This window comes from Rhodnius prolixus, unplaced genomic scaffold (assembly GCF_049639745.1).
Source record: "Rhodnius prolixus isolate KJV_2025 unplaced genomic scaffold, Rpr scaffold_1, whole genome shotgun sequence".
Lineage (NCBI taxonomy): Eukaryota > Metazoa > Arthropoda > Insecta > Hemiptera > Reduviidae > Rhodnius > Rhodnius prolixus.
In genome coordinates, this window is record NW_027411581.1 from 51,796,409 (window position 1) to 51,823,589 (window position 27,181).

Here is a 27,181-nt window from a genome sequence, read left to right on the forward strand (position 1 = left end):
TTGAAATTGAACATTTATCAGGCTATGAGCTGATAGTGTACAATAGTAACATTGAGGTAGCAAATTATGAATGGAAAGATTAGCAAGATAAGAAATAATTGATAGAGATAAATATTTTCACAAATACTCTTTCATTCATTCACAAATACTAAAATTTTATAGAAATGAATATCACTCCTCTGTCAGAGTACAAAAGGGCCTCCCAATGCTCAAAATATGATCTGCCCTTAAAATTTTTATTTTTTTTAATGAACATTTAAATATTTACAAATATGCATCTAGTAAATGTGATAAGTGCAAAAAATGAGTTCAAGAATGAAGCAGCTGCCCTCTGACAACTCAAGATATTAAAAGGAACTGAGGAAATGAGAAGTACGAGTATGCGTTTAAGCTTATAGTAACGCTACGGCTAATAACTTATCAGCTTATGACTCTGTACATAACGGAAACGTTATGTATGATGGCATCACTTTCAATATCCCAGATAATTTAGAAATTACAGCGTTTACAGTGCTCAAGCTTACTTATGCTTGCTCTTCTGAGTTTATTTTAGATTTTTAAACCTCAAGATACTGCGAGGGGTAAATGAAAAGAAGGGAGCTCTACTTATCTTTGGATGAAAAATTTTACTTACCTATTGTTATTTTTATCATGGAGCGAGTCCAGTTCCCAAGGTATTCCAGTAGCCAAAGAGTTTGATTGTTCTAACAACTAGAAAGGTCCAGTTATATAAAGGAGAAATAAGTCCTCTCTCCTCTTCACTTTGGTGCGGGGTTTGATCCATAAGTCGTTTATGCGATATTATTACTTCTGGAGTCAACATGCCAGAGATTTCATGCGGGAACCTTGTGGATTGGACGCCAGAAAAACAGTGATGCATTATCACCTGCTTCAGACAAGGGCTGTAGTTAATTCACCTTATTCTGTGAAGAAAAGAGGCCTATTGTAACGATCTTTTGTAGTTCTAGTAGCATATTTAACTTATAAATATTGAAATATTAACTAATGAGAAGAATTAAATGTGAAGAGAATATCCCAAAACTCAAAAACATTGCGATCATCCATGTAGGAATGAATTATGCATACGATTAAATAAATGCTGGCACTGCTAAGGTTTTCTCTTCCTTTAAGTCCGGCCCTCTTTACTTCTTCGAAGGTAACCCAAGCAACAATTACAAGTTTAGATTTACCTTAAGTTAGCAAATGAAAATTATTGTACCTTTGGCATTAAAATAATAAAGGCGATGAGGGCAAATTAATTAGATTTTCCAAAAATACTAATCCATTTTATTAAGATGTAAATTCTTATTCTTTTATGATAGGAAATTTGAGACTTATAAATTACCTGGATCTGCAAGGAGAAACTAATTTTTGCAGATAAAGGTGTGTAACAGAAGTATTGAGTTTATTTCTCTAACTATAGATGTGCTTTCAAAAATCGATTTGGTGATTTTTGAATCAAATGTCTTCGTTCTCTGAAGCCTTGAGTACATCAAAATCAAAATGTTGGCTATCGAGAAGATTTTTTTCCAAAACTTTCTACCTCATCCTATATAATCCTTGTGCTCAAGAAAAAGAAAAAAAGACAAGAAAGGACTCTTTCAAAGGAATGATTTTTTTCGTTGATTTCATCGTGTAATCCAAATTTTCTTAGATAACCATTTTTTTATTGGTGATTTCATACACATTAAATATATGTATTTATTTTGTCATAATGATTAACAAAAAAACCTTCATGCAAACACCTAACAAATCAAAACACTTCATTTAGAGGCCATCTAGATAGAATGACGTCATTTCAAACGTGATGTCAACACAACTAAAACAAAAACAAAAAATTAATAAATAAATTAATCCTTTTTAATTAAAAAAATAATAAATTATCAAAATCAATTTATAATTAACAAAAATTTTAAGAGCTGAAGTATTGTCGGATGCTGAGGTCTTTCTCCTCTCCAATTGGCCTAGTCTTGTCTGGGTATCATAAGATGAACGTTACCTGTGATGTGTAAGTAAACTTAAGAAATATTAAGATAAATTAAAGATATTAAAAATTATTTGTATCAGCATGTACTAAGCTGGATGTAATTACTAGTGTTTTCATAATCTACTTACAGTACAAATCAAATCTGCTTAAAGTGCAAGTGATGCTTTAGAGATTGAAATGATAGGACTCACTTGATATTAAAACATTTTATAGCTTAACTATTCCTTAATTCACTTTTGGATTGGAAAGAAAACCGATTTGAAAAGCGAGAAACATACGACTTATACAAAACTAGATTAAGTTTTTAATAATCCCTAAATGATAAATTGGTGCACACTTGGAGTTAGGATATTTTATTTCCTCAATTTAGTCTAGGGAGGGTTTACTCTTTGTTCTTCGGGAACATGAATGTAAAGTAAAGCACGGTGTTCCTTAAAACTGATTTTAGTTTCAACATTTTACCAATTAATTAGAAACTTGTTTCATGTAAGTATAAATAATCTGTGTCACTTTTAAGGAGATTACTGAGTTTTTGATGTTATAAGTAAACTACGATTAAAATGCATAAGAAAAGTCAAAAATGTTTTTTAATCAGTGCAATGTACTTACTCTTAGCCAATTTTTTGCGTCAATTCTATGTAATTTTATTTTTCTCACTTCTTAATCATTAAATTATTTCACAATTATTTTCACATCATTTTGTTTCACAATTTAGTCAGGTTTCTTGATAATAATTTTTATTTTTTGTAGGTGTGCATCGGTTCGGCAAGTGAATTTTTTGTGCAGTGTTGGTGAAGTGAAATGACTTAAGCTTGTTATCTTCTTCCTGGGATGCTGCCTCTAATTTTGCAGAAAATATTAAGGTAGGATTTTTTCAACTTAGAATTAATTATTAGTTTTACACATCCTTCGTTTTCTTTCAGGGTTTTTATTAGCAATTAAACATTATCAAGTATTTTTTCTTAAAAATGTGTTTAAAGAATAAGACAATTGTCACATAATCAGCTAGAAAAATCATACCTTTATTGTGATACAAACTGATGCAAGTTTTTCTGTTTTAATGTTGAACTGTTGAGTTGTTGATGTATCAATGTTAAATCTCTCGGGACATATTTTTATAATGTTATTTCCAATCAAAATGACAAAACTTAAATACATTGTATCACTACATACAGTTCTAATATCCTAACCTTTCATGTTATAAACAAGGCAAATAGTAATGGAAGAAAGAAGGAATTGGTCCCCACTACCTTGGGTTACAATGCAGAGAAAATTTAATTAGTAAACCATACATACTAACTCAACGTAGTGTTTTATTGTGAACGACCAAATTTAAACGACGAAGTAGCGCTCCTATCAAAGCAAATTTCTTCACATTTATGTTTTTAACTTAATATTTAATCCATATTCATATTATAAAGATAGGTACAGAAATAATGCTAAGATTGTCCAATTCTTTCATTCAATGGCTTTTGTTATCCAGAGACTTTTTTTCCGAATTCGTTTAGATATCTCAAAGGACTTGAAAGGTTATTTAGTTCAGTATAAACCGAAAAAATGTGAAATTTACCGTTCACTAAGTATCTATTTAAATATCTCTAAGATTATATTGAAAACTGGCACTTACTTCACGTATGTTTCTTCCATGTTTATTAAACTTTGGAAGATGTTGCTTCTCTAAACTAAGTGATTCAAACCCTTCCTGAATGGAGACTAATAGAAAAGAACTTAATAGAATTGTGTTTTCCTATCCTGTAAAGTAATGTCGTCTAGATTAAGTCATTAATGGAAGGAAGACGTAAATTTGAACTCTACACTAAAAATTATATATTTATAAAGAGGAAATTAACTTAAAAGTTCTTTATATTTTCTATCTTAACTGCATTCAGTTAATGTTAAAGTTGCTATGGGTAACAGCGTGTAACTGTAGAACGAGAGTAGTTTCCGGATGTAATGCACATTCTGTGTGAACGCTACAAACAAACTGCATCGGAAAATGCTCTTAGATAATCCAATGAGTAGTTTTGAATGGGTTTGTGTGTTGTATCATGTTTAATAAAATTCAAATTTTTGTATTAGTGCAATTTTTGGTTGTTGCAGTGCTAATTAGGGTTGAAGGTGATCGAGGTTATCTATAAGAGCCTAATAATTGAATCACATATAATTATTAACCTTCAAAAAATCAAATCCCAACGATCAGTAATATTTAACATCCACCATCCTGTTCTTCGGCTCCTCCCAAGCTTTCTTACAGCTACAAGTATCCGTCTGGGTTACTTTTTCTGTTAAAAGACATGTATTGAGGTGATTAGAATAAAGTTGGTTTTTGCACGTTTGTAAAAAATATCTCGAACGTTAAAAGTTCTGAAATTTCAGTTTCATTTGGGTATTTCCACCACTTCTGACGCGATAGGTTCTGTCACAATTCAAAAGTAATGAATTTTTTGCGGCGATTTTCAAGAGAAATGGCTCCAACTGTTTCAAAATCAGAACGATAACAATATCTATAAATGATGGTTTTGGCTTTCGACCGTTGTTGATTGATGACTTTGATCAAAATCATCAATATCTATAAAGTAAGATAAGGTAAAAAGTGAACTTATTAAATTCTCACGGATTAATTTCAAACAGTCCGCGACATTTGAGGTGACTCGATTACCTGGATCGTGTGAGATATTACTGCACACCTAAGCATAAGTCTTAAATCTCAGCTTGGTAGCTGGAAGTTGGACGTTGAAAAACTAGGCGATTACTTTACTTTTTAAATCTCAGTAAAAACCTAGAAAAAACTAATTTATTTGTCCCTTTGCTGGTTTATCAATTCGCCACCTAAACTTTTAATCTCATTAAGATGCGTAATGTGTTTCTCACCATATTTGATGTTACGATCACTTACAGCTTATTACAGCTTAACATAGGCGTGTAAATGGTAAATAAGCCGGTTTAAAGGAGGGCTAACGTCGTATTAATGGGCACGTGAACACACCTGTAGCCAAGTGCCCACGTGACTTCCTATAAAACGTAATAGCCAGATCTTTGCTCGCACACTAGATAGGACAGTAGGGGGCATGCAGCCCCTCTCGCCCGCCCCATTCATCAATACATCTTTAACTCCTTGCAACACCCCATCCCACATCATCCATTTCAAAGCTAACAGTCACTCTTGACATTTACGATCCAATCTTGTCACATGATTTTACGAGCTCATCCTTACCTGGTGGGTATGTTGTTCAACTATTACTGCAGTGTTACCCTCCACCTAATTTTTTTTTAGAAATTATAGTACTCGTATTAGTTATGGGTCTTAGCCGCCCAACAAATCAAATGTTAATCTTGCAGGGCAGTGTGCAGGCATAAACCTGTCATGAAGTGTAAGCAGGTAACAAGTCTTACGAGAGACAGAAATTGAAACATTCACATTTTAATGTTTTAGGGTTAATCTACATCAATAAAATCCCTGAGTTTTGGTTTGATATCTCTTTTTACACCTTATTTTGATTGGTAGTTTATTTATAGTGTTAGGTATTTTATTGGTTATTTACCCCTCAAAGATCCCGCCATAAGCTCCTTAAGGTTACTAATCCTTTTTTCGCTCTCTTTCTATTCGTAATTCTTGCAGCGGTGCGAAGGGGCTAATGACCCTTCAAGAAAACCAAAACTGAAAAAAGCAATCAGTTCGATAAAAATATCTATAAATTAAGAAAAGGTAAAAAATAAACGTAATCAAAAAATTAGGCGCCACGGTAGCCGAGCGGTTAGAGGCGAGACCTGTTGTAAAGCTAACATGTATTGAGGTACTGGGTTCGATTCTCAGACTAGGCCTTGGATTTTATTTAAAGGTTTATAAAATAAATTTACAGTAAAGTATGTTTGCTAGTCGCCTCCGTCCACGGACACCTAATTGGTAGTTGGACGTAAAGCCCGCCTGAAAAAACAGGCAGTTACTATACATAATTGGATTCTCGATTACTCGGATTAATTTCAAACATTTCTTAATGACTACGAAATTTAGAGAAAACATGGCGGTCATGTTTTGATATCGAGCTTTTTCCGGAAATTCGTTTTGAGTTCCCCTGAGTCCGAAAAGGTGATTTTTTTTCAAAATTGTGAGATTGTGTTTGTGTGAATATATATCCACCGTAACTCCAAAAAAAAAATATTAATATTTCGCTTAGATACCACCAGATGATGCTATAATCAGGTTTTGGCCGAACTTGGTCTTCTGCCGTTATTTAAATTAATTATTAGATATCTACCCTCATTCCTTAGAAGAATGCGAAAGCCTCAGGACTATGAGAATGCGCCAGGACTATTCGAAAGCCACAGGACCTTCAGTGTTCCAGTCTTCAGCAGGGCCTTGAGACCAGTAAGGCGATCGTTGGCTTTTTATCGGGTCACTGCAGAATGACTAAATACGTGCATGAATTGGGTCTGTCAGCATTTAGCAGGTGTAGGTTTGTCTGAAAGAAAAAGGAAAATGATGTGAACACGTGTAGGTTATACTTGGTTATACCAGGTCAGGACCTGGTTAGGCCAATGGCGGCTAAACGATGGAGACAGAACAGCTGCACTGTGAGAACTTCTCATTGATGTGAGGCTTTCGTATTTTCCTGAGGCTTCCTTATTGTCCTGGGGCTTTCGCATTGTCCTGGGGCTTTCGCATTGTCTTTGGGCTTTCGTATAGTCCTGGAGCTTTTGCTTTGTCCTGAGGTTTTCGCATTCTTCTAAAGCCTTCGCATTGATCTACGACTTTCACAGTATTGTGGAACTTTCGCATTTTTCTTGGGCTTTCGAATTGTTGTGTGACTTTCGATTTGTTGTGGGGCTTTTGAATTATTGTGTTGGTTAACAGAACAGGCTGCGTACATTTGTGATGAGGATGTTTAAAATTCACTAACCATTTAAAAAAAAAACAGGAGAAAGAGACAAGAGGCCGTTAGACTAGTCCAGATAGCTTATGGAAGGAGGAATTCAGTGTTAGGCTGTCCTTCGCGCTACCAAGAAGATGTTCTAAGTGGTTTTTGCTGAGAAAGGGGAGCTGTTGGTAACAGTTTCAAATATTATTGGAAGCAAAACGGCCACCTTCATTCTTCAGACATAAGTCGCTATTTAGATTATTATATCTAAGTAGATTACAGTGAGTACACTAAGACCTGTTGAGTTCAGCAATGGATTTACCAGAATATAAGGGTGACATTGTTTCATATCAGCAATTAGGAGCAATAGAAAATCAAGTATTTTTATCAGCATTAGTAGACTTCCTTCTAAGACAGTGCCTTCTAGAAACATGATTGAAATTTTAGAGATGCCCTACAGAGTAAGATAACTGTCAAGTTTATTGCCGGTCGCCGGCCATTAACATTACAGTCATTAAACTTTCTCTTTAATTATCAGGGTACATCACTCACCCTCTAAGTATTTGTATTTTCTTAAGAAAGATATATTTAAGATGCACTTGCACCTGCTGCATTCCCGTAAGCCTACACACCTGTACCCGTATGATTAAATAATCACACTATCCTTTAGGTTTTTATTTCAATTATTTCCTCGACCTTTTTTTAGGTTAATAACCGTATTTCTTCAGAGAACATATTCTAACCAGTTTGGGTTTATTAAAGCCACCATCTGAGTGAAGCTATCAACCACTTTCTCTTCACGCTGACCAGAGATTTGAAACCAGACAAACTAGAATGTTTTAAACAATAATTATAATTTTCTTCATGATGCAAATCAAAGGCGGTTCTTTGTTTTCTTTTACTTTTAAAATAAATCGAATCACGTTAATTAGATTTTTCACGATTTCATTCATTTTCCAACTGTACAAACTGCTCTCAGATCTGATATCAATGCGGGGTTGATTACAGTTCGTTTCCTTCCATACTGAGAACCTGAGAAGCCGTATTCTTAATAAGTGTTGTTGATTCTTCGAGAATGCTTCATTTGCACATTGAAATGTTGCGCCCACAACCAAATTGCCTTCAAAGATAAATCTGGGCGCCACGGTAGCCGAGTAGTTAGAGGCGAGACTTGCGAAGCTAATATGTATTGTAGTACTGGGTTCGATTCCCGGTCTTAGGCTTTGGATTTTATTTAATGGTTAATAAAAGAAATTAACTGTAAAGTACTCGTATGTTTGCTATCCGCCTCCGTCCACGACACCTAATTGGTAACCTAGTTGGAGGTAAAGCCCACCTGAAAAAATAGGCAATTACTTTACTTTACTAAAAGATAAATCTATTGGGTCATTCAATCACTACTAAGAACCATCCTCCTAAGTTAGTTATCTCTTATCATCATTCTACATCTGTTAGGACCAAGAGACTCAAAAACCACTTTCGCGACCATTTCAATCGAAACCTGCGCGTGTGTCATTTTCCCACCAACATATCCATTTGGAACTCTTTAGGGACCATTAATCTGCAGCTTGCAATGCAACTGCCTCAGTCAATGCTATCTACTTGATGTAATAGAGGTTACCGTAACCACTTCATCAGGATTTTAGACAACCTTGCTTTATTTCCACCTGGCTTCTAGATTCCTTTCTTTGTCTCCTACTATTCTACTATTCTTTCCCTCAGGTTACTACTCGAACTTCTTGCCACAGATACGATTGACTCAATGTTATCTGACTGAATTTCAAGTTTACCGTAAGGGTTTTGTTTGGTTAAGCTACCAATTTAATAAATGCATTATTACACAATTTATCTCCTGCAAGTGATGAGAGTGATGAGGAATTGGTCCCTGACCAAGTAAAGAAATAAGGCGTGTTTCTTGAATCTCTCCCTGGTTATGGACTTTTATCCATCATCAGAGGATGAATTGATGAACATCAGATAAAAGTCCAAAACCGGTCAGAAACAAATAAAGTCCACGATATAATACAGTACGGCGAACCTAACCACAATATTTATTTACACAATTAAATGTAAGCTTATTACGATACAGTAAATAAAGTGTTTGAGGAAGGTCAGATATATTTATTGAGGGCAAAACGAAATTGACACGTGTCATAGATACGTGTACATACTGCATGATTCCCCTTCCGTAAATGCATCATTTTTTTTATATTTTATAATAATAGAATGCAGATAATAACCACCCTCTTGCGTGCAAACCTTCTAAATTAGGTCTGCATTCATAGTACGTCAACTTCATGGGAGTGCACTGCATTCAGTGGATAAAAAGTTGCAGTATTGTTTGTATAATATTATATTTGAAAGGAAATTTGATTTCATCGACCACTTTTTCAATGCATCCGAGTGTGAATAAATTTTATTTAAAAACTAAAGAGTTGGTTCAATAATATGGCTTTCAAGAGACTTTTTTAGGTTAATCAGTTTAATGTTAACCTAAAGTTAATCATCGCTTTCTTTAAAATATCTGTTCTATTTGGAAATTTAGGTACCTGAAACAAAAAATATTTTGTAAATCAGCTTACTATTTGAAAATTACATACCTGACCGGTTTGGAACTTTTACGTATCATCAGAAGAGGATAATAGGTGTAGAGATTTCGACTTCACTTACGTTACCGTCTCGTACTAGTCAGTAAGTGCAGTAAGGATCATATTACTCCTGAAGATCTCCTAACCTCAGTTCTGAAATCCCGTACAAATGACTATGGCCCTGACAACATTCCTGTTAAATTAATTAAAGCCTGCCTCCCAGCGATATTGCCAGTCCTTTACCATATTTATAATTTCTCCCTTCAGAATTCTATTTTCCCATCCTGCTGGAAAACAGCCCTAGTCCGTCCTCTAAATAAAATCTCAAATCCCACCTCTCCTATTGATTTTCGTCCCATCTCTATTTTATCAAATTTCTCCAAACCCTTTGAACGTTTAGTGCAATCCCAGCTTTCTAATTACCTCGAACAAAACAATCTCCTTAATCCACTCCAATCTGGCTTTCGTCCTTCTTATTCCACTTATTCTGCACTCTTGAAAATTACCCATGACTTGCAGACGGCTATTGACGACCAAAAACTTACCATCCTTATACTCCTAGACTTCTCCAAAGCCTTTGATACCGTTGACCATCATATCCTGCTATCTAAACTACAATCCCTCTCTTTTTCCAATAGCACCCTCCGTTGGTTCCAATCCTTCCTGTCTAATCGTTCCCAATTCGTTGTCACTCCCGATAGTAATCCTTCTTCACTTCTTCCTTTGTCACGCGGTGTACCTCAAGGTTCTTCCCTATCTCCCACCCTCTTCTCAATTTACATCAATGACCTTCCTCTTTCCATCTCTCATTCCCAGTATCACCTCTATGCTGATGATTTTCAGATTTACATATCCTTTTCCCCGTCGGATTTGTTTGAAGCTGTATTTAAACTTCAAGAAGACCTCAATAATATCTCAGCATGGGCCACGAACAATAAGCTTACCCTGAATGTAGAAAAGACCAAAGCTATAGTTATTGGCTCCAACCCACTCCTTAAATCATTGGCTCCTCTTCCTAATCTTTTCCTTTACAATACCCCAATAAAATATTGTTCCTCTGTGAAAAACCTTGGTATCACTTTCGATCAAAACCTATCCTGGAAAAACCATGTTTCCCAAATCTCTCGCCATTCCATCCATATCCTTAAGCAGTTTAATAGTTCCCGTCACCTTTTTCCAATTAAGACCCGGCAACTCCTAGTTTCCTCTCTTATATTCCCCCATTTCGACTATGGTTATTTAGTGTATGGCGGTCTTTCTGGTGATATTGAAGCTAAGCTTAAGCGCCTCATGAACTGCTTCATAAGATTTATTTTCAGCATTTCCAGAGACTCTCGCATTTCGCACTGCTACGATGAGTTGAAGTGGCTTTTTCCTGTCTATCGCCGCCAATATTTTTTGGCTTCTTTCCTTTTTCAAGTCATCCAGTCTCAAAGTCCTTCCTATATTTTTCAACTCCTTAAGTTTAAATCCTCCATCCATTCCCGTAACACTAGATCTCGCTCATCTGATCTTTATATTCCCTCTCACCGTACCTCATCCTTTGACAAGTCCCTCCTCATACGTGCTACCTCTCTCTGGAACTCCTTGCCTTCATCTGTCCGCCATGCTCCTACCCTATCCATCTTTAAATCCCGTCTATTCAGTTATCTCCTTTCTATTCAGCTTCCTCCGAAATTCTAATTGTTTTAATTTATTTCCTTAATTTCTGCTGTTTTATTATTTTATTTTTACTTTCATTTTCACTTATTATATTTTCACTTTTGTAAATATTTATTTATTTATTTAATTTCTCTATAATCACAGGCCAAACTATTAAGGCCTCTATTTGTACCTGTATTTATTCTTAGGGGACAATTGTCCCAGAATAATAAATTTCTTTTCTATTTCTATTTCTATTTCTAAGGATGCGTTCTAGAAGGATATAATCAAGGAACTTATTATTTTATTCCTAGAAACATCAAAACTTTATTGGATCTGCTGTACAATGTAACTTCTCTGTCTTAGATCGGCACTATGATTCTGTAATTCTTGTGGGTGTTTAATTTTTCCAAACTGCCTATTTATTAGATAAATGGTGTTTATTTCCAAAATAGATGTAATCTCAGGCCTCTCATTTACTCTGAGCCTATTTTTTGTTTAGATTTAATAAATAATAAAATGAAATAAATAAATAAAAAGTGTTTGAGAAAGGAAAAGATTTAATTTTATGTCTTATTAATTTGACGGAGGCAAAAAGAAATTTTAAAAGTCAGACAAATTAGGGGGGGGGGAAACGGTCATTTTAGGTGTGTAATACAAAAAGTTTAGGTGGGTAGGGATTAGCTATGCGTTTTGGGTATTGGATTCCCACGCGGATGTCCCGGGTTCGAATCCAGCTGCTGGCCCTTCGATTTTTCTCTTTCTAGGAGTTTCTTACAGCTTATCGTCCAGTGATGGACAGTGTTGTCTGTAACGAGAGTACTCTGTGCGGAGGCCGGCAGTGCACTGAAAAAAGGTTTCGGGTTCTTTTAACCTCAGATGTGGACGTGTCTTAAATCATTAAATAAAAATGATGGTTATGGTTTTTTCGACCGTTGTACTACCTTTTAGTTTTACTACCTTCTTCAGAAGCTCTACATTAAACTTCACAAACTTTTTTTATAATACCCTGAAGAAGGTAGTAAAAATTACCGAAACGTTGGTGTAAAGCAAAAAAGTTGTTTTTATTTAAGACCGCACCTCGATATTCACCAAAAATCAATTAAATAAAAATATTACATTGGCTGATAAAGGTAATTGAGAAGAGACTTCCCCCAATGGCATTAGACACTAATTTCTTCATTTAGATAGCAAAACATGGAAGATAGTATTTGTCTTTATTAAATCTTCTATAAAATTATAAGTTTTTTTTTAAACGTATCTCTTAATTGCTACTATTAGTCAGATGATAGTCTTTATTTGAAACTGGTAGTCTTTAATCTTTTGCAATTAGTAACACAGAATCACGAAAGTCTCAGATCTGTTGAGCGTGAATTAAAATTTGAAAAAATAGTACAGAAAATTTAGAAATACAATGTAGAACCTTTGTCATTCTTATGTATATTTATGGTAATAAATTATCTATTTAAAAATCATGGGCTCCGATGCAGTTAATTATTAATGCACATTTCGCTGGTTCTTTAAAGAGGGCACACAGGGAAATACTAGATATGTATGTAGGATCAACAAAAGAAAGCATAGAATATATCGATCATTTTGCAATATTATTCTAGCGTAAAAGGTGGCACAAGATTTAATAGTACGGTGGCATTAGTTTAGGAACTGTTGTTATTTATGTCTCACCTGCAGCATGCATGTACAGACCTGCACTAGTTTGTTATAGATTCTTTCTCTCAATTTTCTTTCTCATTCTATTCTTCGTAACAATAGTGAAGGTCCCCCTTTGCCTTGGCTCTCGTCCTTGTGGGAACACTCATCCCAAGGGCCTACCTGCTCTTTCTATTCTATTTTCTAGCACTTTCACACGACTACTAGAGCAGATGCGACGTGTCTATATACTAGAGCCACTTTACACAATATATAACAAGACCTACAGGAAATCTGTGTTATATTCATCAACTGCGTAGAAAATGTTTATTATACAAAACCTACTGTAACGGGCTGAAACAGAAACGTAATCATTTTAACATATTTAACGGTCTTTTTTTTTCTTTGTTAATTAGTTTTGAAGATCTGTTTCTAATTCAATTCTTTTATCCACTTTTGTTAGCTGTATTGAAGTTCATTTTAGAAGGAGAAAAGAGTTTTTTGAACTTAGATTATTTGTTACAATTCTATCACAAAAAATATTTCATCGTAAGTGCAGGCCTGTAGTTACACGCTTAATTTATTAAATTAAACGCAAGTACAATCTGCAAATTACAAAAGAATGTTTGTTTTTTTTATAACTCTGTAATTTTGTTTTATTTTAATTTTATTTCTTTATTTATTTTGCAACTGTATCTAGTTCAATAGGCAAAAGTGATGGCGCAAATACGAGGGTCGTTTGAAAAGTCCGTGCAAAGTCAAAGAGATAGAAGTACTGGCGCGTATCGAGGTTATGTTTAGTTAGTAGCATCTCTTGGAAGAACACACACCAAGTTTCAGCCAGACCGGTCTATTTCTTTGTGTTTGGCATCCGTTTGAATCGAGGAAGTCGAGTGATTTTCAAAAAATGGACGAAAAAGAATTTCGTGTGTTGATTAAACACTACTTTATGAAAGGCAAAACGCCTGAGGAGACTAAAGAGAAGCTTAATAAACATTATGATGACTCTGCACCTTCGATTAGAACAGTTTATAAGTGGTTTCAAAATTTTCGGAGTGGCCATATGGGCACAAGTGACGCTGAACGTTCTGGACGCCCTGTTGAGGTTACTACTCCAGAAATCATTGATAAAATCCATGATATGGTGATGGATGACAGAAGAGTGAAGGTGCGTGAGATTGCTAGTGCTGTGAGCATCTCGAATGAACGGGTACATAATATTTTGCATCAACATTTGGACATGACAAAGCTATCCGCAAGATGGGTGCCGCGATTGCTCACGCTTGACCAAAAACGAAATCGTGTGAAGTGTTGCAAGGACGGTTTGCAGCTGTTCCAGAAGAATCCGCAGGACTTTAAGCGTCGTTTCGTCACTGTGGATGAAACATGGATACATCACTACACTCCTGAGACCAAAGAACAATCTAAACAATGGGTTACCAAGGGGGAATCTGCGCCAAAAAAGGGGAAGACCGTTCCTTCGGCCGGAAAGATTATGGCGACTGTCTTTTGGGATTCGCAAGGAATAATCCTCATCGACTATCTGGAAAAGGGTAAAACTATTACAGGTGCATATTATTCATCGTTATTGGACCGTTTGAAAACCGAGCTGCAAGAAAAACGCCCACGATTGGCCCACAAAAAAGTCCTATTCCATCACGATAACGCACCAGCTCACACCTCAGCAGTTGTGGTCGCAAAATTAATGGAAATAGGGTTCCAACTCGTTTCACATTCCCCCTATTCTCCAGACTTGGCTCCCTCGGACTACTATTTGTTCCCCAATATGAAGAAATGGCTGGCGGGAAAAAGATTTTATTCAAACGAGAAGGTGATTGCAGAAACGAATGGCTATTTTTCAGACTTGGACTTGGACTTGGAAATCCTATTATTCGGAAGGGATCAACAAACTAGAGCAGCGTTGGACGAAGTGTATAAGCCTAAAAGGAGACTATGTTGAAAAATAAAAAAGGTTTACCCCTAAAAATTAAGTAGTTTTTATTTTTGCAAGGACTTTTCAAACGACCCTCGTACACATGCACGCATTTATATGTGTGTGTACATATATACACGCGCACATGCATGTGCGCCAAGGACGTGATTGGAGTGAACGACGACCATCCAGTGATGGAAGCCCTTAGTTCGCGAGATTGGCAAGCTTACACAGCAACCATCCTAGGAGGTCAGCGTTATGTGTTGAGATGATCGTGTGGCCACCGCCGCTATGTTGTGGAGCAGAGGGTTGTAGTGACTGTGTAGATTTGAATGGAGTTTTGTGTATCGAGATTGGGCTATTTCAGAGACGAGAGGAATATTTAGATCAGAGTGATATAGTATGATTGGAGACGTTGAAGGGAGCGTTAACTATTGTTCTTAGAATTTTAGACTCTGTAATTATAATATTTTTCTAATAATTTAAAAAGGTTTGTCTGTCTAATTTTGAAATCCCCATTATTCAAAGTTACGCTATTAATAATATATAAATCTCTTTAACAAAAACTTACAGTTTTAAATGTTAAGTATAAGGGTTGATTAAACGCCAAAAGGTACACAAATCAGCAAGCACCCAACATTTCATTAATTCTTCATTAATATTTAAGTAATTTTACTGCAATAATATTCATTAATATTTTTTAGAATTTATTAGATGTCACAGACCCTTATGCTGGCCATTTTCGTCTACAAAATATTTGTTCAAGTAGCACTGTAGATTGACTGTAATATCTAGTTATTTATAATAATCAAACTATTAAATACAGGTTAAAAAGAAAAACGTTATAAAAAATAAAAAAAAATTATGTGGCTAAAAAATTCAAAACTTTTTTTTATAAAAAAAAATGTAATATGTAATATAAAGTAAATAAGATATGTATATTTTTAGGACAGCTAATTATTCCAGTATTTTACTATAAGTAAAATTAGGGGGACTAAATTAAATTACAATTGAGAAATCAATAATTGTTGTTGAATAATCTACTTGATATAACTGTGTGATATTTATGCTCACGAATATTTCGGTAAGACGAATTCAAGACAGTAGCCTACTCTAACTTTGTCTTTTTCTACTTTAACATGCATGTTCATATGTGTGATTTATCATAATTATAACAAAAAAATATTATAAATGAAGTGGCCAGCATAAGGGTCTGTGACATCTAATAAATTCTAAAAAATATTAATGAATATTATTGCAGTAAAATTACTTAAATATTAATGAAGAATTAATGAAATGTTGGGTGCTTGCTGATTTGTGTACCTTTTGGCGTTTAATCAACCCTTATACTTAACATTTAAAACTGTAAGTTTTTGTTAAAGAGATTTTTGTACCTTTTGGATAGATTTTCCTTTTTGTCTATTTTACAAAGTTACATATCTGCTTTACAGATTTTTTTAAATTTGGAATAAGCAATTCTATCATTATAACCTGATAAGATGGTAAGTCGGAACCGTAACTACCACTAGAGAGATCTTTTTAAAGAATGATTATCGTTAAGGTCCCCCAAACCATCCTCAGTAACAACTTTTTTTGAAAAAGCGTTTTGAATAACATAGGAAGGTATTTGTGCGTAAATAGCAAAATTAAACTGCGATTTCATTACTTCCTTTTAAGAGGAGTAAGAAAAATAAACTGCGATTGAAGTACTTCTAGGCAAAGAGGCAAAGATTTTTTAATCGAACGACAATTCATTGATTTAAATCGGTTCACTCATTAATAATTTAAACGATTGCAGTACTTCCTCTTAGTAGGTGCAAGAGCATCAGCAATGTAGAGGAGCTTTAACCATTTATTCGAGCTGAATTATATCAAAATCGGACTAAGCGTTATAGAAATATTGGTAATAATAGTTTTAGAAAGGGCCTTATTTGGGTGGGGCAAACTCCCCTCCTTATGAGGCACGGTGTCGAGACTTTTAAAGTGTAAATCTGTACAAAATTTCGATTCGAATGACATTTCATTCATGAAAATCGGTTCACGTGTCGATAATTTGAAACGATTCCTATACTTCCCCTTAACAAGTGTAAGAGCTGATCACCGCTTTAATGTTACGTAGGGGAGCCCTAACCCTATCATCCTACCAAATTTTATCAAAATCGGGCCAAGATTTACAGAGTAATTAGTAATAATAATTTTGGAGGGGGCCTTACATAAAGGGGGCTAACTCCTCTCCCATTCGATGTACAGGGTCGAGACCCCCAAAAGGCACATCTACATAAAATTCCGAATCGAATGACACCTCATTCATGAAAATCGGTTCGCGCGTTTAGGCTGTACGTTGTTTACAAAAAAGGTAACAAGAACAACAACAACAACAACAACAACAACAAGAAGAAGAACAAGAACAAGAACATTTTTTGAAAAAGCCGTTTTTGCTCATTTTCGGCAACTTTTTTCTCGAAACCTATTAGATCTGGGTTGTTGCAAAAAAATTACAGCTATAAAGGAGGGTTTGCCCCATATTTTAAAGAAAATTTGGGAATTTTATCTTTAGTAGAAAAAGAGAAAAAAATTGTCAAAGTTGGGTGTTTTTCAACGTTACGCTTTTTCGTGCACTTTTTGACGATCAACCCTTATACAACTGTCCTACCGGACAGTTTTAATTTCACTAATTTCATACTTTTTACTTACTACTTTTAAAGTTCATCGGTGCCGGCTCCCTAAAAATGGAAGGTAACTCGAGACTAAACTATCATGAAAGCATTCGGACTAGCTTTTAAATTTTAAATGAACTAAGTATCAATTTCCAAAGCCTTTCAAAATTGCTATTTTTTAATGAACCATTTAGATCAATCAGCTAAACGTTGAATCATAAATAAAGTACCTAAAACAAAAAAATTAATTTGTATTAGCTTTTAGCGACAGTAAAATATTTAAATTATGGATTCAATTTAGCGAGGAAATCGGTCCAGAACAAAAGAACAACAACTCCGTCTTTTTGCCAACGTTTCGCGCAAATTTTGTAGCCTTCTTCAGGGCGTGGCCATGCGGGTTGGTTGAGTTACAGAAAGCAGAAGAGGAAAAATAAACACATTGTTTTTTGAAATGTCCTATGCTTTGGAATCAGGTATCTAGCGATACATTTCTGTAATATGAACACAAATTGTTGTAAAAAAGTTTCCAAATATTCCGCGTTTTCTGTTAGACCTTTAATTTCCAAATATGGTGGGTGGCAGGCTCCTGAATTTTTGTGGAAAATTCTTATTAATTTTGAATAATAACTATATTTGTTCCGGTTACATATTTCTTTTACGAACATTTAGTTTTTCTTTGCAGTTGCATTTTTGTTAATTAGGAAATTCCTTAAGTTATTTAATCATTTTGTAATAAATTTTCTAAAGTAACATTTAAATTGTAACTTTCCTTATTCTAAATGGTGTATAGCTGTTGCCATGACTATCTATTCACAAAGAAAAAAAAAGGCAAACCAACAAAAGACAAGAAAAAAAAAGAAGCAGATTATGCTTATCGTGAATCCCACGGTAGTGGCCACATAATCATATTAAATGACAAGGGCCGTTAATGGGAGCATTTCTGGCCAACTAAATAGAGCGATAGTGTTTGACACTTAACGGAAATGGGTTGAACCTTGGCCACTATAACTTTCTGCATAATTTGGATATTCTAACAATATACAATATAAGAAATAGTGGAACACATCTACGAAACTTCATTGGAATATCTCAAAATTTGCATTAAGCAGCGGATATACTCGTATACTTGGAAGAGCTCTCATTATTTCATTTCTTTAAGATAATAAATTAAATATAATGATCGTAATTATGTTATTTAACTATTTTATTCAACTATAAGCGTAATACGGTATTTATTAAGTATAGATATTAAAAACAATATTTTCAACTTTTAGGCGGTAGTTACTAGAAAACCAACAGTAGAAGGTTACAAAAAAACAAATAAGAGAACGGTATTCCTTGATAGTAGCATTATAAGATCCTAGACTGTTAACTTGCAGACCTCCTGTGTCCACATCTAACTTCAGAAGGCTATAATAATAATTTGGTGGTCGGTCCACGAAGAGCCTATAAAACTCCTGCCCAGTTTTCTTTATGTTTTTTTTGTACTAAGAGTACTTCATAACAGAAAAAAAAGATTTTGGTGTTTAGTGCTTTATTATGTCATGAATCCTAGTTGCTAACGTGTGACGGTATTAAAAAAAAATGGCTCTCCTGGAGTTATTTTATACTAAGGATTTCAATTTGGCGAAGAATCGGTCTAGAACAAAAAACAATTCCGTCTTTTTGCCAACGTTTCGGCAAATTTATTGCCTTCTTCAGGGGCCTGATATTACAAATACAACAAATACGATTTTTTTAAAACAAATATAAATACAAATTATTAAAACTATAAGAAGTATTAAAAAGATATATTAATATGTTGTATTTGTAGCCCCATAGTTCAATATTCTAATTGTATTTGCTTTACTTGTAATATGCAGGCCCTGAAGAAGGCAATAAATTTGCCGAAACGTTGGCAAAAAGACGGAGTCGTTTTTTGTTCTGAACCGATTCCTCGCTAAATTGAATCCTTAATAAAAATATAATTTAAAATGTAAATATTTTCCTGTCACTCAAAGCTAATACAAAAGTTATTTTATACTGTAGCATTCCTTGTATTATGGTTAAGATGGCTTGATTTGGAATAGAACTTGCACTGATTTCTCTGGACCCATTGGTAATTCACTTTACTGCTCTCCTTTGGAGCTCAGATGCAGCTCCTTTAAATATGCTATGGCAAAAAGCCATGGCTACTCCCTTACAAAAAAAATGGTTTCTTAAGCTGACAGATTTTTAAGTTCTCTGAAATAACTAGGATGAAACTAGGACTAGAAAATAACTAGGATGATAATTGAGCAGATCTTCATTTTGTATCTTTCCTTTTTCTTTTTTTGAGATCTTTTTTTTAACAAAAACAATTTTTAATCATTAAAAATCTGATTAGGTCAACAACAGTGCTCCGATATCGCTGATTTTTAACATCGTTATACGCATGTGTGTGTGTGTGTGTGTGTGTGTCCCTGACCGGTTTCGAACTTTCACCTATCATCTCAGGTAGATTAATCAGATTGGTTTCGAGTTTAGAATTCTCTACTTCAACTATATTTCAATCCCACTTCTTACTCGCTGACATACTCTCAGAAAGCATGCTCCGACAAATAAAATCAGTACTTTAATCTTTTATTTTATCTACATATATAATGTATCACTACTCCTGCTAAGCTAATATGTATTGTGGTACTGGGTTCGATTCCCGGTCTTAGACCTTGGATTTTATTTAAAGTTTAAAGGTTAATAAAAGAAATTTACAGCAAAGTATGTTTGCTAGTCGCCTCCGTCCACGACACCTAATTGGTAGTTGGACGTTAAGACCCGCCTGAAAAAATAGGCGATTACTTTATTTTATCTACATATATAATGTATCACTACTCAATTGTTCAGAATATATTAAAATCTTGATCATAGGGCCACCAAAATAACCATCAATCAAAAGCGGCGCCTTAGATATCAAAAGGTTAAGAACCACTATCCTAGATGGTAGTGTGAAATGTGTTATTTTTTCCTAATAAATGCGTTTTTTTTTTAAACACTATAAGACAATTTACTGTTCTGGATTTGAACTTTTATTTAACGAATGAATTATGTGGTAGTTCCAAAAACAGGTTTTTGGGTCGTTTAAGTTGGAGATATAGTAATTTTTTTTTTATTATTTAAAAACTTCGCGTTTCCACACAATTGGTCCAAAATGGCGTGATTGTGAACTTCTGAAATTTGTGTATTTCTTTTCTCTCTTTCTCTGTAAAACGGGAACGTTGAAAGGAATTTAATGCAATTTAGGAAGTTTCCTAATTATCGAGATACAATCTTCAGTTACTCAAGATTGGTTTACTGGAAGTACCACTTTTCTAAATAAATTTTTCAGTATTTTAAAATTTTCTCAAAAAATGGCTGCAACGATTTCATTTAAATTTCATATAATGATTGAATACATATAAATCTACACTTGTAAATACACTTATATTTATCTGGAATATTCGATTAGGGTTGTTCTGAGATAGGTAAATTCTCTCTACAGTGCCTTTTTTTTTATTATATGTAATAATATAATTTAATATAATATATATATATTTTTTTTTAATCTTTTATTGTAAATTAACACTGCAACAGTTGTTGCAACAAGCAAATATGGTAAAAGAAAAAAAGAAATAAAAGAAAATCATGAGTGGGGAAGGCACCCAGTGGTGTCACTCCAGTAACGTGCTTTGCTCTCACGATAAGAGTAGATCACGAGGCCATCTTCTCTTCAATCTCCTTAGAGGATTACCTGGTAATGTGGAGGAAGATAGGTGTTCTATGAGAGGGTTAGGATGAGCTGCTGTAGAGGAATGAAATTTGAGAAAACGAGTGTTAGCAAGATCTGTAATGAAAGGGATTTTGAGGGCATTATGGATAGTGAGGTTAGATACACAGAACGGAGCGTTAAGAAGTATTTTTATATATATATTCGAAGTATTTTTGACTGTAATGCCTGGAGGCGTAGTGAATTGAAATGCTTAGTCGATGCCCATACTTTGATGCCGTATGACCAAATAGGTCGCAGTAACAGTAGATATAAGAGTCTTTTGTTATGTAGGTTAAGTTTCGAACGTTTGTCAAGTAGTCTGGCGAACAGTTTGTAGCGTTGGTTAGTTTCTTGTCTTTACAGTCTAGTATGGGGATTCCATGTCAACCGTTTGTCTAGGTACAGTCCAAGGTAGCGTACTTTGCCCACAGTTGGTATAGGAGTTTGGTTCAAGATGATGGGAGGTTGGATTTTCCGTCTGAGAGTAAATACTATAAATTTTGACTTCGTAACGTTGGTTTTGATTCTCTATTTGAAAAGCCAGTTCTGTAAGTGGTTAATGTGTGTTTGTAGAGTTCATGTAGCGATAAGAGGATCGGAATGAGGAGATAAGATTGCAGTATCGTCAGCAAAGGTAGAAAGAATGGTATTTGGATGTTGAGGTATGTCTGCTGTATATAAGGAGTCAAGAAGAGGACCTAGGACACTGCCCTGAGGAACACCAGCTCGAGCTAGATGGATATCAGAGTCTGATGCTCCTCAGTTCACTCTGAAATATCGATCTTTTAGGTAGGATTTGAGGATGAGGTAGTAAGTATGAGGAAGAATCTCCCTCAGCTTAAACAGTAGTCTTTCGTGCCACACCCTGTATAATATAATATATTAATTATATAGCGTGGCATACCAGTTTTAATAGGGGTGTTTAATATCTCTTTTTTGTTTATGATTTAAGGCGCGTCAACATCTAAGGTTATTGGCGCCCGGTGCTTTTTTCAATGCACTGCTGGCCTCCGGACAGTGTACTCTCTTTACAGACAACACTGTCCATCACCTGGACAGTGAGCTGTAAGAAGCTCCTAGGAAGAGAAAATCTAAGGGTCAGCAGCTGGATTCGAACCCGGGTCCTCCGCGTGGGAGTCCAGTACGCTAACCGCATAGCTAATCCCTTCCCTATCTCCTATCTCTTGTTTACTATTAAGGGGAGTTAAATCCAGTTTCAGGAAAACTCCTCAACCGGAAGGGCTACTTTTTCATTCCATGATATTCATTCTCGAAAATGGCTTCCAGGCTATTTAGTAAACTTCGTATTGGTTGGGTGGGGAGCCTTATTTGTAATACTACATTCCGATTAAAGGTTTTCTGTTTTACAAACTATGACTTTGGTGAGAATTAATATGGTCAAATGTTCCGCGTTTGGAGAATATTATTGACTTATGACCTTGAGAATAGTAGTAACTGAAAGTCATCTGAGTGTCCGTACCAGATTTTTGGTTTTAATTCAATAAAATTTTATTTATAGTAACACTGCGGTACTTTAAATTATTTTTGTGAGCGAGATTTTAGGTGATTTGTTTGGGCGTAGTTAGCAAAGTCTTCTGCAGCCTCAGCAGCCACCTAACGGACCTACAAACGTCACACACTGCTGGAAAGGAAACGGACCAGATAGCCATACCAAGAAGTGCTAATTTGTCTTAAACCAACGTGTTAGTTAATTAGAGTTGATTTATCCTTAGATTTCCGGGTGCCAAAATTCTGTTATATCCCAAAAATTCCCTGGTGGCTGGTCGTTCAGTTAACAGCATCATTCTCAGTTTCTGCCGCAGTATTGATTTCATCTTCCCTTACTACTCTCATTACCACTTCCTCTTCTTCTGATTTTTTTTATTTTTTTTTACAAAAAAATCATTACTTTAAAATGAAAGCGTAAAACAGTGAATAAGTTATGCCACTTTTAGCGTGATATACCAATGTTGTAAACAATGGTAGAAAAAAAAAAGTGGACGCTTCAGCGTACTCCCCTATCGTCGAGCCTTCTAACGTGGGGATGTTGGTAGCGTGGCTTGTTTGTAACATGACGTAGAAGAAGTGGGGGATGTAAAACTAGACAAGTAAATGTGACATGCTGTTGTTTACAATCTGATACGATTCATTGTTGTTCTGTGTGGTGTAGTATATAGTGGCTGTTATTAGTGTGTGTTTGTGCATGACAAAACTCGTTATCAGAATGTGTAAAAGTGTTAACCGAGAGACTCAGCCCACTTGTACCTTGTCTTCATTTGGATAGCCATTGTTTACGAAATTCCTAGTTTGCTGTTTAATAATAATCAATACTTCACATGCTTGCCCTCCATTCATCATATCTAATTTTTTTTTTAACGCACGAAACTTTGTGGTAACTACCCAAAAGTCTGTCTGCGTTTTGTTCCTTTATTTTATTAAAGAATTATTTAACGCGATTCACTTAACTGAGATACTGAGTTTACCTAGACAGGGGCCTCGATCATTCCTTAGAATCAAGGAGTAGTCCAGGAAGAACAATTATTTTTATGATCAAATGAAAATTTCTCGGCCTTCAATTCTTTCTATCTTTTGTTCACGCTTTGAGATGGTATCCTCCGACAGATAATTAAGAACAATGCAAGCGTAAAGCAATATTTAGTAATCATTATAATAAGCTAAACATTGGCCCAGTAACACAATGTAAATGTAAGCATTAATATCAACTAAAGCAGTAAATTCAACTCCACTTCAGCCTGCAATCTCATATTTTAAATCCTCTAGCTAAAAATCTTTCTTCAAGAACTCTTCTTTTTTTTTTTTTTTTTTTTTTTTTTTTTTTTGGGGGCAATGAACCAATGGGTTATTATGCCCTCTGCCCTTGTTCCTTTTGGCTAAACTCACTACTAACTAGACTAAGTTACTAAACGACTAAATAACAAACTAAACAACCAAATACTAACAACAACTTATAACAATGTCCTTAAAAATATTATTTACAGATTCAGTATTATCACAGTAGTTATCACAGTAATATAATATTATCACAGTATTATCACTAACAATATCACTAAAAATTATCAACTATTTAATATTATTTACAATTTATTAATTTCAGGTACATCTAAATATAATTATATATGTGAATATCTTGCAGGTACTTTATGACTCTATCGATAGTGCTCTGGTCATTGCCGAGAGCGTCCTCTATTCTCCCTGGTATATGATTAGATACTCTACTCCTATTACACCTGGAGCAGTCTAGCATTATATGCTTCACTGTAAGGGGGACATCACAGGAGCTGCAAATCGGCGCCGCATCTCTATTCATTAAATATCCGTGGGTTAGTCGAGTGTGGCCGATCCTCAATCGAGCTAACACCACTTCTTCCCTTCTGTTACCTCTGTAACTACTGTCCCAGGGTGCGACGGTATCTTTAATTTCCCTCAGTTTGTTAGCAGTTACTGAGGTCCACTCATTCTGCCAACCCTGAAGGACTTTTATTTTGATTTCCCTGATCACATCTACCGGCAGATGTCTCTGGTCCGTAACCTCCATATTGGCTGCCGCCTTTGCTGCCACGTCAGCAGTTTCATTTCCAGTGATTCCAGAGTGACCTGGTGTCCAAACGAATATTACATTTGTCCCCTCTTGCCTCAAATTGTACAGCGAAGCATGGATGTTCTGTACAATTGGGTGTTTCGAGTACATTTGTCTCAGGGAAAGTAGGGAGCTTGTGGAATCTGAGCAAATCGCTATGTTCCCCACAATGCCTCCCACAGTCACCAATGCCTTGTAAATCGCATACATCTCTGCCAGATAGACACTACTGATGGGCGGCAAGCTAAATTTGTATACCCTATCACGGATAACAACAGCTGCCCCGCAACCTTGTGAATTTTTTGATCCATCTGTATAAACCACAAGTGTCAACTTCATGCACTCCAATTTTTCTAAAAAACACTGTTTATAAACATTCTTTGGCGTTGAATTCTTTGGATATTTAAGGAGAGATGAGTCCACTACTATGGGTGGGGTTAACCAGGGTGCTATTGCATGTTGTTGGAACGTAAACATTGGTGGGATGGACAAATTGTATTCAGACAATAGATGCTTACATCTTAATCCAAATGGTCTAGTTGCACGTATAGCCCTATTGTATCGTTGTTCCAGCGGGAAGCGGTTAATTATTCTACAACATGGGCTTGATGTTTTGCTGATCAGTTTGACATAAAGAGCTAGACCCAATTGTCGACGCCTATAATATAATGTGGGTTCTCCTGCCGCGACATTCATACTCACTATAGGGCTACTCTTAAACGCTCCCAAGGATAACCTGATTCCCTGGTTGTGTATGGTGTCGAGCTGCTTCAGAATGTTCATCCTGGCTGACGAATATACGAAACAGCCATAGTCAATTTTCGATCTAATAACTGATCGATATACTTTAATCATTACTCCTCCATCCGCCCCCCATCGAGTACCGGATAATATCTTCAATAAATTAAGAGACTTCCTAGTTCGGTCTCTTAAATCTTGTATATGTGCTCTCCAAGAAAGGGTTTTATCAAAGATGAGGCCGAGAAACCGGGTAGTACTTCCAGTACTTATGGCCATTCCGTTGATATGGAGAATGGGGGCAGGTTGATGCCGCCTTAGCCTGGAGAAAACAACACACTTACTTTTTTCTGGAGAGAATTGAAGCCCATTATTGAGAGACCACTGTGCTAAGTTATCCAGTACGCGTTGTAACGTATGTTGGCCGTCTATTACACTGTCCACGGTGAGATAAATTGTGAAGTCGTCAGCAAATAAGATAGACTTGACTGGGTTCGGTACATAACGAGTTATCCCATCTATAGCAATTTTAAAAAGAAGAACACTCAGAATGCTTCCTTGGGGGAGGCCATTACATTGTGTATGTATCCTAGAGTATGCTGTTCCTATTCTTACTCGGAATTTCCTACCATCCAAAAAATTTTTTATGAACATAAGGATGTTCCTATTTACTCCCCACAGAATTAGAGTATCCAATAGCATACGTCTCCACACCATATCATAGGCGTTTTTGATATCAAAGAATACCGCCATTACTTGTTTTCTTTGGACAAAAGCGTCTTGGATTTCGTGCTCTAACATCACAAGAGGTTCTGCGGTGGACCGTCCCTGTCTAAAACCGAACTGGTTTTGTGATAGTAGGTTTCTAGACTCCAAGAAATAATTTAGCCGATTACTTACCATACGCTCCATAACTTTACAAACGCAGCTTGTGAGTGCTATTGGACGATAACTCTTTGGTGAGCGTTTATCTTTACCCTCTTTATGGATTGGAATTATTATTGCTGTCCGCCACTCTGAAGGGAATGAATGACTTGTAAATATTTCGTTATATAAGGATAGAAGAGTGCTTTTAGAGGTGTCGTTTAAATTTTTGAGGAATGCGTAGGGAATATCATCTGGACCAGGAGCCGAATTTTTACAATTTTGTAATGCTTCTTCAAATTCAAAGATATTAAACGGTAAGTTTAAAGCTGCTTCCCTATCGTCCGATTCCATTGGAACTTCCCTTCTTTCTATTAAATTCTTTCTATTAAGAAAGTTTGGGTCATATGCCTCATCAGAGGTATAATCGGCTATATACGTTGCAAGGCACTCAGCTATTTCAGAAGGTTGTGTGAAATATTGTCCATCTTTCTCTAAGCCTGATATTAAGTTTACTTTGCAGCGTCCATTGATGTGTTTTATCTTGTTCCATACCTCAGTCTGTGTAGAGTTTATATTTAAGGAAGACACATATTTTTGCCAGGATTCCTTCTTGCTCTGCCTTATGACTTTTCTAGCTTCAGCACTTGCTTTCTTGTACTCAAGATAATTTTCTCTTGTTCCATGCCTGTTGAGTTTCCTGATAGCCCTACGCCGTTTCTTAACTGCTTGATGGCATGCCTCTGACCACCAGGGTACCGTTACTCTCTTGTAGATTTCTTTTGATCTTGGTATCTCTTCCCGTGCCGCATTCAATATTTTCTCATTGAATGTTTTCACCTTTTGATCAATATTTCCGACCAAATCTTCACGTAGTATTGTAGCTGAATCTGTGAAATATGTCCAGTT

The 27,181-nt window shown here is 35.5% G+C and overlaps 1 protein-coding gene and 1 long non-coding RNA gene across 2 annotated transcripts in view; one reads left to right on the forward strand and one right to left on the reverse strand.

Moving 5' to 3' along the window:
• Nucleotides 1–1,379: 1,379 nt before the first annotated feature.
• LOC141461918 (uncharacterized) lies at nt 1,380–3,218 on the reverse strand. The gene is made up of 3 exons (XR_012463069.1): nt 3,008–3,218; nt 2,597–2,827; nt 1,380–1,819 (listed from the first exon to the last, which is right to left on the reverse strand). It is a non-coding gene; the product is annotated as an uncharacterized lncRNA (long non-coding RNA).
• Nucleotides 2,735–27,181, forward strand: part of LOC141461832 (tRNA dimethylallyltransferase) — a 498,974-nt gene continuing 474,527 nt past the window's right edge. The window contains exon 1 of the mRNA XM_074143235.1: nt 2,735–2,850. The gene's annotated coding sequence lies outside the window, so the exon portion shown is untranslated. The remainder of the gene's footprint in view (nt 2,851–27,181) is intronic.